At 37.7% G+C, this 16,814-nt stretch overlaps 1 protein-coding gene across 3 annotated transcripts in view; it reads right to left on the bottom strand.

Annotated features, from left to right (window-relative positions):
- Nucleotides 1-11,488, bottom strand: part of cnot2 (CCR4-NOT transcription complex subunit 2) — a 132,485-nt gene extending 120,997 nt beyond the window's left edge. For 2 of the 3 annotated variants that reach the window (XM_033038164.1, XM_033038166.1), the window contains exon 1: nucleotides 11,407-11,488. The gene's annotated coding sequence lies outside the window, so the exon portion shown is untranslated. Of the gene's footprint in view, nucleotides 1-8,877; nucleotides 9,037-11,406 lie in introns of all 3 variants that reach the window. The other variant, XM_033038165.1, reaches the window with a different exon arrangement.
- Between the last annotated feature and the right edge of the window lie 5,326 nt (nucleotides 11,489-16,814).

The raw sequence follows: 16,814 nt of genomic DNA, 5'->3' as shown, positions 1-16,814 counted from the left end.
GATGGTAGTAGCATAATGAATTCTGAAGTGTATAGACACATCCTATCTGCTCAAGTTCAAACAAATGCCTCAAAACTCATTCGCCGATGGTTCATTCTACAATAAGACAATGTTCCCAAACATACTGCTAAAGCAACAAAGGAGTTTTTCAAAGCTAAAAAATGGTCGATTCTTGAGTGGCCAAGTCAATCACCCGATCTGAACCCAATTGAGCATGCCTTTTATATGCTGAAGAGAAAACTGAAGGGGACTAGCCCCCAAAACAAGCATAAGCTAAAGATGGCTGCAATACAGGCAGAGCATCACCAGCAACTGGTGATGTCCATGAATCGCAGACATCAAGCAGTCATTGCATGCAAAGGATATGCAACAATATACTAAACAGGACTGCTTTCATTTACACGACATTGCTGTGTCCCAAACATTATGGTACCCTGAAATGGGGGGACCATGTATAAACACTGCTGTAATTTCCACATGGTGAAACCAAAATGTATAAAAATGGCATTTATTAAAACCTGATAATGTGCACATTAACCACATGTGATTTTTCTATTACAAATCTCAAATTGTGGAGTACAGGGTCAAATAAACAAATGATGGGTCTTTGTCCCAAACATTACGGAGGACACTTTAATCTACTCCTCTTCAAAATAACAAAACTTTCAATGCCCAGCTGCACAAACACAGGACACTTCCCTCGCTTTCATGCCTTTTCCAACATTGTTGTATGTGTTCAGTACCATTTTGAAGTGCCACCCAAACCTAAAGTGAAAGGTGAAAGCACATCCTTGGTTTTCAAATGCAATAATGCATTAATGTCTTTTATTTTCTTGAGGTATTTGAAAGAGTTAAATCATAAAGACAAATAGTACAGAAACGGGCCCTTCAGCCCACCGAGTTGCACCAACCATCAACCACCTATTTATACTAATCCATCACACAAAAGGGGCAATTTAAAGTAGTTAATTAATCTATCAAACCTCACATATTTAGAAGCACCTGATGGAAACCTACATGGTCATAAGGAGGATTGCAAATTCCATACAGATAATACTTGAGGTTGGAAAAAGAAACAGAGTTAACAAACGTCTCTGGCTCTAAGTCAAGCTCTGATAATTCCAATATTTTATTTTTCCCTCGGCTCTCTGATCTATTTTATTTCCTATCTAAATATCTGCAGCCACCACCCTCTCAAGCCATCACCAATGCCATTCGTCATTCAATTTCTGTTCTTCACCATCTTATCACAAATGTCCCCTTTGTTCTCAACATCTCCCCCACTTTGCTGCGACTCAAAATGTAATTCCCTCTCCACAGGTGCTGCCTCACCTAAATACTTGCAATACTTTCTGTTTTCATTACAAATATATTCTGGGTTTTTTAAACCTTTACTTAATTTAATTATTTTTAACTCTTTTCAAGTTTTTTGCTAAATTTTGATTTCATGAAAACAGTTTTTATTCACTTTATGTTTTATAGTTTTCCATTACAGCTTTCGCATTCAGAGTTGTGGGCAAAAATGTACCACTATCATAGCTTGCCTTTGAGTTCTGTAAGCAAGGATTTATTTCTGCCTCATTGAAAGCCCAAGTGGCACCACCAAATTATGGCTTTTTGGACCAGTAGAGTAGGATCTCTATTTTCAGGGCAAATCAACACAGATGTAAGGTAATCGCAGGCAGTGAAAATGGACAGCAACCATGTGCCTGCAAGATCTGGCCCCTTGAAAAGTCATAAATAATTTAACGTGTGAACCCACCCAGTTTCTCCAAATAAATTGTTGCAGTTATTAACAATGTTCTTTCCTGGTGCTTTGTCAAAAGCTAAACCCTTTTCCTATCTACTTCCAGCCACTCATCCCGACTGTTCGCCAAAACAGAATCCTATTTGGCCACATACTGAACTTCCCGCTCACTAACCCTTACCAGCACAAAAATATGACACTACTTCTGTGACATGATTTAGCCCTGGTCCCACCACGCTAATCCAAAGCTCCTGTGACCAATCATTATTTTACTTCCCTCCATAAATACAACTCATCCCAAACTCTATTGTCTATTTCCTTTCCATTTACCACTGGCTTTGGGAGCTTCCAGGTCTGAAGAGTACATTTTCATCCTGACATTTAAATTACCATATGGTCCTATCTTTTGTTTTAATCCTTATCAATCTTTGGTCCTTAAAATTTTCATTTCCTTACTCCGAACTCTGGTGGATTCTCTGTTCTTAATCCCAAATTAAGACCTTCTTTGCAAATCTGATGCATAATTCCTGAAACAATCATCATAAAGCTCTCTGCTTCTCGATATCTCTTTCTAGATTTAAATCTGACCTATTGCACCACTCTTGTTATCAACTTTTTACGCAAATTTTTCCTTTAATGTCACGGAAGAATCAGTTTTGGTTATCTTTCTACATTTAAATCACAACTCAAATGCAGAGTAGTTCGCGGTGATAACCTACAATTTTATTTTAACATTCACGTTACTTTAAAAAAAAATTCAAGTTGCTAAAATTAAATGTTAATTTTTTTTAAATCACCTAATTTACAAAATTAATTTGCCCAAAAACTATCTGCACCAGATTATGTGTAGTGCTGCTAGTTTAGTCAAAAAAAATCCTAGAAGTTGAATCTCGGATAACTAGCCTGCAGAAACTATACACCTGATATGAAATAAATAACCTCTGCACAAATACTATAATTGGGATGCAAATCTAAAGTTTAAATTATTCTGGACTCTGGATTTGAAATACTTTCATCGAGATGAAACAAAAAATGCTGAAAATGTAAATGCAATTGTACCTACTGCAAAATAAAATACACGCACACATTCTGAAAAAGACATTAAACTTTCAGTTGATTTTCTCAGCGTCTCTTATTTAGCTCAAAATAAGAGGCAAGGAAAACTAAATAAACCACACTGGATATTGTTACATCATGAGCAATAAAAAGGAGAGATGGCAAGGTGAAAATTGTCATACAGCAGAAACTGTAAAAGGGATGTTAACTGCAATTGTATTAACTATCATGGAAATCAAATACTATTTTGTCAGTTGGAAAATATTCAAATCAATAATCCAAAATTATTTTGTCAGTTGGAAAATATAAGTGTACTGGTAGCGTGGCATCATCAAGAATTATTTACTTTGCAGCATTTCTTCACTGCCACTGCCACTGCCACCTACTCCCACCACCCCTAACATCTCTGTCTGGAGTATCTGTTGCAATAACTGACATCCACTTGGAGATCATAAATGTTCTGTTTATCTATAGGAAAAAGCAGGCAGTAGTAAAACATATCGAATAGTACAGAAATAAACTGTTGTTTGCAAATACTGAAAAATAAATGAATATGTCTGATGACCAGAAATCTGATAACCCCCGAGATACTCTTGGACTTCAATTTGTCACTCTATGCTTTGGACAGCTCTTATCACTAAAATTGCTTTCTGTACTTTCTGTGCATATTTTTACTCAACACATTCCATCAATTAAGGTCTTTAAGGTCATGTCTGTTGCCAGTAATTAATGAAGTTAAAAAGCACGGATTACTGTGTATTTGGTAATGCTTACTTAATACATAGTTATAATGCTGTTGAGCATTTCTTGCAACACCTTTTAAAATTGAAATGGCCATATGTGATGAATTGTATTACTTGTATGAAATAATAACTTTTATGCTGTTGTGATATGAGGAAATGTTTGGATCCAAAGCAATCAAAATATTTAAACAATTTAAGCTCATTTTTATCAGGAATAAAACTGAATGTCCTATTATTATCTTCAATAGACCAATCTGGATCACAATGTAATTGTGCAATTAATCAAATTAAATGTATTTACAGTACTATAGTCATAAGAACATTCACTATTGGGTAGCAAAGCAAACGTTGGTACAATTGACTCTGACTAGTAGGCACAGATGATTGAAACAATCTGGGCAACTTCAGTTCCTGTCAGCAGTATTTCTGTGCTTAAAAGGTGTGCATATTTTTACTCAACACATTCCATCATTTAAGATCTTAAAGTGATGGAAAGTGTTGAGTAAAAATATGCACACCTTTTAAGTACAGGAAGCATATCTTTTGTGTGTGTGTGTGTGTGTGTGTGTGTGTGTGTGTGTGTGTGTGTGTGTGTGTGTGTGTGTGTGTGTGTGTGTGTGTGTGTGTGTGTGTGTGTGTGTGTGTGTGTGTTAAGATTTAAGAGATATATATAGATATAGATAGATGGATATATTTATAAATATATATATATATTAAAAAATATATATAAAACGTCTCTTAAATCTCTTTCCTACAATAGACACAAAAAGCTGGAGTAACTCAGCGGGTCAGGCAGCTTCCCTGGAGAAAAGGAATAGGTGATGTTTCGGTTTGAGACCCTTCTCCAGTTGATTGTTTAAGAAAACAAATCAGAATGTTTACTTCACACACTTTTTATCTCTCACATCGCTATCTTAATCCTATATTGCTTTCTCTCTCTCATTTATTTTTTACATGGCATGAAACAAATTAACCAACACTTCCTGATTCAGATTCTGCAAGCTCATTAATGATTTTTAAGCAAGTTCATTATAGAATATACAGCTGCTTGTATTGTAAACACAAATTGTAAATCCCTTGTAGGGAGTGCTGCACAAAAATTACTTTCTATTTATATTAAGCATCAGTGCAAAATTCCATGGGAAAACCGAGAGAGTACAATTTACTCCTCAGAACTTTACTATTCTAGCCATTCATACAGTAACTATTATACAAATCAAGTAACTTTATATGGTCAAGTGCATGAAATGAATCAGGCTGTACCAACACATCCAATGTTAGCAAAGCAGAGAAAGTGGCTTAATTTCATGCCGAAACACACGTCATGTCATCCTGCCACAGTACCACTGCACAATTAAAACGGTAAATTTGATTGTTCAAACAACATAAACTGAAACAAAGTTAGAAGAGACCTGGAAAAGGTTGGAAAAATGTAAAAATACAACAACTATACTTTCAATCCCATGCTAGAGGATATACTTTTATAAATTTTAAATTATAAACTCTGAACACAATCTACCAATTTACACCTTTCCATTGTACATGATGTGCATAACTACCGACTTCTCTTAGCTATTCAACAACTAACTGAAATCAGTATAATGTGAACCAAACTGATAGAAAAGTTCCATCCATTTAAAAGTAGTTTCAAAACAATGAACAGTAAAGAACAATTTTATCTCGGCTAAATGTTTTTGAATATTAATGTACTAGATCTTTGTAAAGAGAACTTAAAATTGACCTATTTGTGTTGCTGGTCCTCTAACTAGCAAGCCCCGGCATCAAACTTTATTATTGTTGGCAAATTAGACTAATTGCTCAGCATTTGCCAGAGGTTAGCTCTCAAACTTAAGTCTCAAATTATACTGTAAAGATACCAGTCTACCTAAAGAGGATAAAATCCAAATAGTCGAGAAATCAAGTTGTTCCTTTACTTGAAGGAAATATGGAACATCGTAACAAATTCCAAGGAAATAAGTATTGATTTAATTTAGTTCTCAGGGATGGTACAAAGTAACAAGCAAAACCATCAAGGGCCGTCAAATTTACATGCATTGATTTTCTTTATTTAGCAAAGCTGGTGAGCTAGTTTGAATTCAACATAAAACCTAATTTTTTCTCCATTTTAATTGAAAATTACAGAGTGAAGCAAAAGCATAATTTAAAGACCAATTTTAAAAAGGAGGAAGTTTTGGGAGAACAGAAATGTTCTTTAAACAAAATGTGTATACTGGCACATATTGAACTGAAACTGTAATTCAAGGATGCATCATAAAATTCACATCGCAAGCAATGCTTCAGATTGTGAACATTCTTCCTCTAGAAGTCAGCAGATATGTATGCAATAAATTGCTAGATCAGCAGTATGGATCTCAACCAGACTTTATTAAACAGCTGAATGAACCAACTGTTTAGACTGTGCAGGCAAGAAAGTGCAGCACATAACAGCCTTGGTATCCCTTTAAGAAAACCAACCAAAGACATATCTTCCAGGATGAAGACAAAAACAAAATTACATTTACTTTTGAAAGCCGGGAAGAAACTTTCAGCATTTCCTCTTAGAATATTGATGGTCATCAACGTGAAACAGTCTATACATGCACTGTGCAAAGAACAGATCCAAAATCTAGCTGTTCTTCATCTGAAGTAGATCAATGACTTAATGGGTAATAAGATCATGGGTTGTAATCCGATTACACGATGACACTAATTTCTGAATTTATACTTAAAGTTTGTAGTAATCAGATTGTTACCAATTGCAATTTTACTAAGAGCAAATACCACTGTACTATTACATAGGGAGCAACATGTTGAAACTACAAAAAAGTTTTAACTTCTAAACCTCCTTACAGGTAAATAGGAGCTTTTAGTTTGCGCTTTGTGACTATGTCATGTGCATTGTGCAAATAAAATCCAGTCTCAATTACTACAATATTCTTCTGATGGCTGGAAAAAACATTGACAATTTCTCTCAGATGCAGGTTAATAAGATTTGATTTAAAACAAAGAGTAAACATGCTGTTCTGGCCTAACATCTACCTCAACATCCATCTCTGTTGCTATTTGTGGAATCTCAATAGATGCAAAAGCATGTATTTACCTGATAATAATGCACTTCAATTAGTTTATTGTACATGGTGTGCTTTCAGAAGTGTGATGCAAGTTTAAAAACATTTTTGCCATTTAAAAATGTTTCAGATCATTAACATCAGATAGAACATTGGTGTCACTCTCAACATGCAAGAGATATAGATTCAACAAAGACCCCAAACTTTCTTCAAAATGTTTAAGCATGGCAATAAAATTGTGGTCGTTATCTGATCTATTGCAAAAATGTTCACTTTCCTGGATTCTTATGGATTGGCCATTGAAATAATGGTATACTCCATAATTTACTACGTAGTAGGCTGCTATTTCACTGAATAGACAAGCATTTAGAGCTTTTAAAAAAATTAGACATTTAACCCAAAGTTGCACTGAAAAGCCTATCACATAGAACATAGGAACTATGTACTTCATATGTACTTTAGCCCACAATGTTTGTGCCGAACATGCTGCCATGTTAAACTGATCTCATCTGCTGTACATGATCCCTATCCCTCTATTCCATGCACGTCCATGTGCCCATCCAAGAGCCTCTTAAATCCCACTGCATTTTACACCTTCTGTGTAAAAAGCTTTCCCTGCACATCTCCACTACATTTTCTCCCTCAAACCAAGTGTTGGACATTTCCACCCTGGGAAAAAGGGTGGAAGGACTGTCTATGCCTCTCATCATTTTATACACTTCTATCATGTCTCCCCTCAACCTCTGATGTTCCAGAGAATACAATCTCTCCAAATCCAAATATATTCAAACTCTGCCTGTAACTGAAACCCTCTAATCCAGGCAGCATTCTGGTAAAGAGTAGTACATAGTGCATATCTTGTTTTAAACGTTCCTTTGATGAGATCAAAGCTGTCAAGGTTGCACGCCGTGGCCATCCATGGATATCCAGGAGTTCATAATTTGTTTTTTTCCTTGAACTGTTACATTCCCTGTGGTGAGAATGATTATTGATTGGCCATAGAAAGAGAGTTAGATTTAGTTCTTAGGGCTAAAGGAACCAAGGAATCTGAGGGAAAAAGCAGGAACTGATTTTAGATGATCAGCCATGATCATTTTGAATGGTGGTGCTGGCTCGATGGGCCAAATGGCTACACCTGCACCTATTTTTCTATGATTCCTCAATGGTGCTCGAGACTGTTCCTGTAGCTTTGGACAAAGGTGTAAGAAGTTGGAACAAGCAGTCACTGGCTCGTGCAAATTTACAAAAACAAATGCATGAAAATTTTGCATTTACAATTATTCGTGTAAAGCTAAGACAATAAAATTAAAATTGTCTGAATGAGGGTCTCGACCTGAAACGTTACCTATTCCTTTTCTCCAGAAATGCTGCCTGGACTCGCTGAGTTACTCTAGCATTTTGTGTCTATCTTCAAAATTAAATATGATATCCTTGTTTGTGATCCTTAATATGTAATTTTTCCTATGAAGATATAGTCAAATTTGTCAACCATGTCCAATACTAAACTGCTTAAATTTGTCTAGATTTGCAAACACCACTAAGAATCTGAATTGGCCCTTATTTAAATTGGCTAAATTAATTCAGTGTTAATCACTACATTAATTGCGATTCCAAAACCCTGCTTTCAGTAAACAGAATATGCTACTACCATACCTTTCCTTCATATTTTATTTGGTTGCTGCACTGAAATCACCTAAACAACACTAGAGTGGTAAAGTTAACATGGCAATAAAGTTTCTCTGCACACATACAATTTCCCTAATATTTTGCTAGAATTTTTTTTACAGCTTGCAACCACAATCCAAGTAATCAAATTTGAGAGAAAAATATGATGTATGAAACAGCAGAACAGATTGTGGGATGGCAAAGAAATACTGTTGGCCACACTTCCTCAGAGGCTCGCAATAGTACAAGCACACTTGGCAGCACAAACACAATCCCAATATTTTTTCTAATGCTAAATACACTATTATTGAAAACCTTTCTTTATATGTGTGCAGAGAAACTTTATTGCCATGTTAACTTTACCACTCTAGTGTTGTTTAGGTGGTTTCAGTGCAGCACCATAGAAATCAGCATAAAGAAATAAATATGAAGGCACCATGTGTAATTCCAAATCAACATTTTGGACAAGTGCACCAGCAGTTTTATAACACTTAGCGCCAATTGTAGTGCAGAAATACATTTCCGATAATTTAATGTATAACAATGCGTATACCATATGTCACTACATCTGCAACATCATATGAATTCTGATTCAAACCTTTCCAAGGAGAGGTGAAGCTGGTTAATTCAGATTCTAGTTACTCCAAGTCAACCACTTGCCATGAAAGTACGTCTTAAGAAGTCATGAAAGACTCGTACGCCTGTGGGTTGGTCTACAATATTTGAGCAAGAATAAGGATGAAGATGCCATTCTTCACTTTAAAAAAAGAAGAAAGTGTCACAGTGAAAAGGACAACATAGTTATTTACCAGTTATTATCTTCACAAATTATTGCTATGAAGTCAATCAAAACTAGTTTTTTTTAAATTTACACATGAAATCAGAAACAAACTTGTGCATTAAATACAACAAAGGAAAAGACAATGAAACCAGGGAATATATATATATTTTGGCTAGTCCATTCTTAAAAATCATTACCTCAATGGTTTTCCAAGAAAGAACTTAGAAATCTTCAAGGTTCAATGAAATTTCACTGTCTTGTCACTCAATAAATTATTTTTCTACTCTGATATCACTGCAAAACTCCTGAGATGTTACTATTGAGCTCATTGTGAATATACTAAAAAATATGCACAAGTTAAAATGTTTTAATTTGTTGCTATATTCTTAATTATATGTCTTCAAATTGATCATCACTGCTGCCAATGATGAACTAATATATTCTAAAAGTGGAACAGATCCAAATGCCAGGTAACCCATCTGAAAGTGCTCTCTGCATGTTCAATGGAAACATAAAAAGGTCAAAACCTGTAAGTTTAACATTGAGTGTCTTTCAAATTACATGAACAAAATCCAAAATAGTCACAAATAATATGTTGCTTTACTGAAGTCCTCCTGACAGCCACAACTGAATTATGTTACACTTCTTCTGCCAATACAACTAGCCATTAGTAACAATGCACTACTTTTGAGCAACCATTCATTTTCTGGAGGGAGGAAACAACCTCACAATATTATAGTATTTTTAATTTCAAACTTCATTAGAAGCCAGTGGCCTTGAAAAGTTAATTATAATAGCTTCCCTAATTTAAAAAAATAGCAGTCATATATGCATTCCCGCACAAGTGAAAAAACACTCGCAATATTATGTACAAAAAATGTTAAAGCATCCTCTAAACAGAGGTAATGACAAAATCTCAAGTGTAAAAATGGCCACTTATCATACTGACGTTGTTTCCATATAACATATACAGTTTCTTTATTGCATTTACTTACAATGCCAAAATTAGCAAGTATAAAACCGTTCGTTTATCAAACCCCTACGTTTTTAGTAGTTAGTGACAGATTCATACAATTTGAGAACTACATCTTGCAGCATAAGTGGTAGATATCTAAATCTCCTATTTATAAATAAAATAACCTTACACCAATTTTTCCATAACTTCTCCTGAACAAATTAATATCAAATTTCAAATAGAACCTGCATCTCTTCACATATTATTCTACATTTCTGTCATATGTGAATTTAAGTTGCATCAGGTGAATGCCAAGTACGAATGTAAAATTAAAATCCATTCATACACTGTCATAAACACGGGAATCCTTAAATCTCAAAGCATTAATGTCTAACAAAATTTTAAAAATATAAAAGTTTTTGCATGATGCTGAAAGACTACCAAACAAAAATCTGAACTTAATGTTCTTTTACTGCTAATCAATGGTTTTATTAAAAAATACCCTGATATTATAGTAAAATTCCAATGGAAGCATCATATTATTATGAATAACAAAACTAGTTTTAATAAAGTACTAAATGTTTAGCACTTTCCGTCATAAGCTGTTTGGCAGTCAAGAGTTTGTGACGTGCGATTGCAAATATAAGTTGCCATTGAAACAAAACCCCAATCGTCAGCTACTTTTTTTTGGAATATATCATTTGCCCTTTGATATGGAACATCATTTTGATAAGATGGTCATGAATGGATCCATGGAACTTTCTATAACGTAGTGCACGTAAAACCAAACAATGTTTGAATCAAAATTATGAATCCAACTTCAACCAGCAACTTACGCGTTGCATTGAAAAATGATAAATATGATTTTACGGTTTAAAAATAAATTTACATCGGACCATAAATTGGCATAATCAAGGGATGGAAGGATTTCTGAGATTGCAGCACGGAGCCAATTGGAATTTGTAGTTAGGGCTGCGGAAATGCCAGCCATATAACACGGCGGTGCTGGTGTAAAATGCATCCTGAAGATGAGATAAAGTGCGAGGAGGGTGAAAGTCGGTGCAGGCCCAGTACGCGAGGTGCAGTGTAAATATGCACAGGGGGTCGAGATCTTACTCTGCTCCCTAGCTCCTTGCTGTTGAGGCTGGGCCTGCTGGGGTTTTTTTTTTAACGTTACTCGATGAGACCAGAAAGAGAGGGAGAGGGAGACTCAGTCAGAGCCCAGACAAAAAAAAATAGCCCAGCAGCCGCCCAACATCCACACCGTCAGCCCGCTGCCTCCGCCGCGCTCGGCAAGGTTTTCATCGGCGAAGTTGTCGCCGACGTGTCAGGGACGGGGCTCGGGGGGGTCTCCGGTCGAGGGAATGAAGAAAGAAAACGTTAAAACTTACCGCATGAATTATCTCCTAAAATAACTCCAAGATGGCTGTGTATTGCACCGGGGATGCTGGGTGCTGCCCTTTACCCTATGACCTTTGGCCTCCCTCCTCTGAAAACAAGCACCAGGAGAAAGAAACAACGGTAGAAAAATCTCTTTCAGCTTCCCCAGGCCGCCTTACTACCTCCCTACCTTCATTAGTTCACAATTTGACATTTTAATTTTAAACCTTCATTTCAATGCCGCTTTCTCTCCTCATAGGGTTTTTTTTTTAACAGCACCCCGACATATTGCACTTGTTCAGAGGAGAAGCTGTAGCTGGTGAACACAGCGGCACTGATAACTCAACAGTGGGGAAAGTTGTTATAATCTTTTCCTCAGACTCTTCCCCCAGTTAGAATTATATATAATTATCACATAACTTCCAACATGTAAATGTAAAGCGCCTTGAGTATTCCAGAAAGGCGCTATATAAATCCCATCCATTATTATTATTATTATAGAAGTTAAGCCTGTTCTCTATTATTTATTTTTGATGAAATTGATTATCTTTAAATGTTGCTTGAATATTAATATGTAAAAGATTAATAAATATTATTTCGTTCCAGAAATGAATTGCTATTTATGGTTGAATGTAATATTTGTTTATTTATTTGTGGGACCTATAAGGTTAGTGTAACTTCATAACTATACATGATGTTAATCTTTAACATTTATTGATGTTGGTATGATTGTTAATATTGAAGTTAAAATAATTTTAAGTAGCTTGATGTAACAAATATTAAATGAAGAAAACTGGATGTTAGATAATAGATTTTGTTTTTTGTCATCAATTGTAAATGATGTTCAATGTAATCTAAATCCAAAGAAGTAATGACTGTACTGCTACATTTTTATTCTTTAAAATATTTGTAAACTATCTCAGTTTCTTCTCCTATTTAATTTTGAGACATTTATATTTCAATATTTAATTTTTGACAGCGCTGTCTGTTAGCATTTACTTTGTAAATAAGATACCAAAGTAGAGGTGATGAGTGTACAGATCAAGATATTACAGAGCACATATGCTATAATAATTAATTGATTTACAAAAAAGTCTATTCAAATAAATGAATAGTTGGGATTGCATAATTCAGTATAATATATTGAACTTGATAATATCATGGAACATTATAAACATGGTAAATCATCCCAAGATTGTCAGCAAAGTTTGATATTAAGACACCATGTGCAGACTATTAAAAACTTGGTCAAAGATTTTAAGAAGTATCTTAAAGGAAGAAAGAGAGCTTTTGAATTCTGAAGCCACTTAAATGCATCTTTAGTCTGCAATGCCAGTTATAAAGGAAATATAGGTACTAGCAAACTTTTTAAAAAGAGATGCAATTATCAGGACATTGTAATTTTGTCTTCACTTTCAGATAACTGTATAAACTAGGATTGTCATTCTTAATGTATACTGATTGATAATATGTACATATTATAGGTATATGCATATAAAAACATGAAGGGGGTAGTGTATAAAATCATGAGGGGAATAGATAGGGAGAATGCACAGACTCGTTTACCCGGAGTAGGGGAATCAAAAATCAATAACCAAAGGACATAAGCTTAAGGTGAGAGAGGAAAGATTTAATAGGAATCTGAGGAGAACCCACACAGAGGGTGGTGGGTACATGGAAGAGTAGGTAACTGAGGTAGGTACTTTAACAACATTTAAGAGACATTTGGACCAGTACATGTATAGGAAAGATTTAGAGGGATATGGGCCATTTGTACGCAGGTGGAATGTGTGTACATGGGCTATCTTGGTTGGCGTGGACAAGTTGGGCCGAACGGCCTGTTTCCATGCTCTATGACTACGTATTGTAATGGATAATATGTGTAAGTGTAGACTAAATTACAATATTATAATCATAGCAATTATCTTCACTTATTACATTTACCAGTACCTACAGGCATATTTGCAACTTTAAACTTGGGTTCCTTCTACATATTAATATTTGAGTTGCATTGTAAATTTACTTTAGCTTTTTATACACAGCCATTCAAATCTAAACCCCAGGAAGTCAGTTTATACGTTTTCAAATCATTGATTAAGGCTCAGATAAAGTACCGTGTGCAGTTCTGAGCACCGCACTTTCCGAAGGATGTCAAAGTTTTGATATCCAAAGAAAATTAACCAGGATGTTTCCAGAAATATGATACTTAAATCATTTGAGAGATTACAGGAACTGGGATTGTTTTCCTATAAAGAGAAAGCCCTAACTGAGTTATTTAAATGTGTGAGTGGTTTGAGTCGGGTAACATGAGATAAAATGTCACTTCTGTACACGCTGCTGGTGTAGAAACACTGGAACACCGTAGTTTTCAGCACTGTGAGAGTACCTTCACAACAAAGATTATAGCATTATATCTTCTAGACTTGGGATGGGCAGAACTTGCCAGTGACATCCACAAATTATAACAAAGAGAATCATTGACTTGGAAATAACGCCTACATTCTATCACTGGAACATAGTAATCTTACTAAAGCTGTTGAGGATGAACTGCTGCTACTGCAGACCTGTGGCTTTTGAAATGGTTGATGTAGTCAATATGGGATCTGCAGACTGTGGGGCAGGGCAAGAGCTGATGAATTCGATAAATGGGTAGTAAGGACAGTGGAGCCCCCCTCCTGTAAGTTTCCTTGAGTTTCCCCTTGTTCTGAGTGTGAAAGTTTCAGATTCTCATTGGTCACCTGGACACTCCTCCATTCTGAGCAGTTGTTAGCCAAGGATACCCACAAGGTGAGGTATTAGAGTTGGGTGAATTATTTGCACAGGCCCCACAGGGTGGCACAGCAGTAGAGTTGCTGCCTTACAGCGCCTGGGTCCCAAGTTCGATCCTGATTACGGGTGCTGTCTGTACGGAGTTTGTATGTTTTCTCTATGATTTGTGTGTTTTCTCCGGGAGCTCTCGTTTCCCATACTCCAAAGACATACAGGCTAATTGGCTTGGTTAAATTGTCCCTAGTGTGTGTAGACTGGTGTTAGTGTGTGGGGATCACTGGTTGGCACGGACCTGGTGGACCAATGGGCCTGTTTCCGTCCACACTATCTCTAAATTAAAGTAAATTAACCAACCAATACCCGTCCACTGATACTCTCCTCCGCCTAGCGGAGTTGTTCCTTACCCTTAATAACCTCTCGTTTGACTCCTCCCATTTCCTCCAAACACAAGGTGTAACTATGGGCACATGCCCCAGCTATGCCCGCCTCTTTGTAGGGTACGTCGAACAATCTTTGTTCGAGACGTACCTGGGCCCCATCCCCGACCTCTACCTCCGCTACATCGACGATTGCATTGGTGCTACCTCCTGCACCCACACACAGCTCACTAACTTCATCAACTTCGCCACTAACTTCCATCCGGCACTCAAATACACCTGGACCATTTCCGACACTTCCCTACCATTTCTTGACCTCACTATCTCCATCGCAGGTGATAGACTTTTGACTAACATCCACTATAAACCCACTGACTCCCATGGCCATCTAGACTATACCTCTTCCCACCCTGCTTCCTGTAAGGACTCCATCCCCTACTCCCAATTCCTCCGTCTACGCCGCACCTGCTCCCAGGATGAGGTGTTCCACACCAGGGCATCGGAAATGTCCTCATTCTTCAGTGAACAGGGGTTCCCCTCCCCCACCATAGATGAGGCTCTCACCAGGGTCTCTTCAATACCCCGCAACACTGCTCTCTCTCCCCATCCCCCCCACTTGGAACAAGGGCAGAGTCCCCTTAGTCCTCGCCTTCCACCCCACTATCCGTTACATACAACAAATAGTCCTCCATCATTTTCGCCACCTCCAACGTGACCCCACCACTCGCCACATCTTCCCATCTCCCCCTCCTGTCTGCTTTCCGCAAAGACTGCTCCCTTCGAACCCCCTGGTCAATTCTTCACCACCCCCTCCACGGGCACTTTCCCTTGCAACCACAAGAGATGCTACCCGTGTCGCTTTACCTCCCCCGTCGACTTCATTCAAGGACCCAAGCAGTCGTTCCAGGTGCAACAGAGGTTTACTTGCACCTCCTCCAACCTCATCTATTGCATCCGCTGCTCTAGATGTCAGCTGATCTACATCGGTGAGACCAAGCGTAGCCTTGGCGATCGTTTCGCCGAACACCTCCGCTCGGTCCGCATTAACCAAACTGATCTCCCTGTAGCTCAGCAATTCAACTCCCCCTCCCATTCCGAATCCGACGTTTCTGTCCTGGGCCTCCTCCATTGCCAGAGTGAGCACCACCGGAAACTGGAGGAGCAGCACCTCATATTCCGCTTGGGCAGTCTGCATCCCGGTGGCCTGAACATTGACTTCTCCAATTTCTGGTAGCCCTTGCTGTCTCCTCCCCTTCTCAGCTCTCCCTCAGCCGTCTGGCTCCTCCTTTTCCTTTCTTCTTCCTGCCCCCCCCCCACCCTGCATCATTCTGAAGAAGGGTTTCGGCCTGAAACATTGCCTATTTCCTTCGCTCCATAGATGCTGCCGTACTCGCTGAGTTTCTCTGGCAATTTTGTCTAATTTAAAGTAAATTAAACCTCCTGATGCTGGATAATATGGAGGTCTGGTGACAGGCACACTAGATCAGCTCCCAGAGCTAACTAAATATATGGAGCCTCTCTTCCAAGGAGCTTCGGCAGGGTATTGATGTTGGTTCACTTATTTTGGCAGTCAGTTTGGAAGATTTTGCAGAAACAGCATTGGAGGTGCACCTCTAATGATTTAAAATGCATTCTGTAGACAGCCATGCCTCAGAATTATTCAGGAGGATGGGAATGAAGCTTTGTGCTAAAGTCTGAAGCAGACTTTTTAACAGACCTGCAAAAGGCACATTGGCAGTGATGTCTACATCACGAAGAGGCAACTCCTGAGCTCTGGAAGATGATCTGTTTTACAGGGCTTGTCATGTCTCGGGGTCACTATAATGCTGCAGAAATAAGTTCGTTGTTTTACAGATGTTTAGTACTGGACCTATTCTCAGTGAAAATGTCAATGATGATATGTAGCTCAGCTTTCAAATGTGCATTAATTTCAACAGTGACCTGCTACTTAATAAGTGTTAGAATTTTCAGCCTTGGTTCTGAAGTGGAGGGAATAGAAACATAGAAACATAGAAAGTAGGTGCGAGAGTAGACCACCAGGTCCGTCGAGCCCGCACCGCCATTCGCTCATGGCTGAACACTAAACAGACACACTTACCCACAAACAGTAGACACAAGACACAGAACACAAGACACTACCCTCCCCTTCATACCGCTATCACCCCTCTCCACCCCAAGAACCGCGTGATCTCCTGGGGGAGGCAAAAAAACGGATAAAAACCCAGGTCCAATTCGGGAAAAAAAATCCGGGAAATTCCTCTCCGACCCCAATC

Source organism: Amblyraja radiata, chromosome 19 (genome assembly GCF_010909765.2).
Source record: "Amblyraja radiata isolate CabotCenter1 chromosome 19, sAmbRad1.1.pri, whole genome shotgun sequence".
NCBI classification, from domain to species: Eukaryota; Metazoa; Chordata; class Chondrichthyes; order Rajiformes; family Rajidae; genus Amblyraja; species Amblyraja radiata.
Note: the sequence above shows the minus strand (reverse complement) of the source record. Positions and strands in the feature narration are given on the sequence as shown.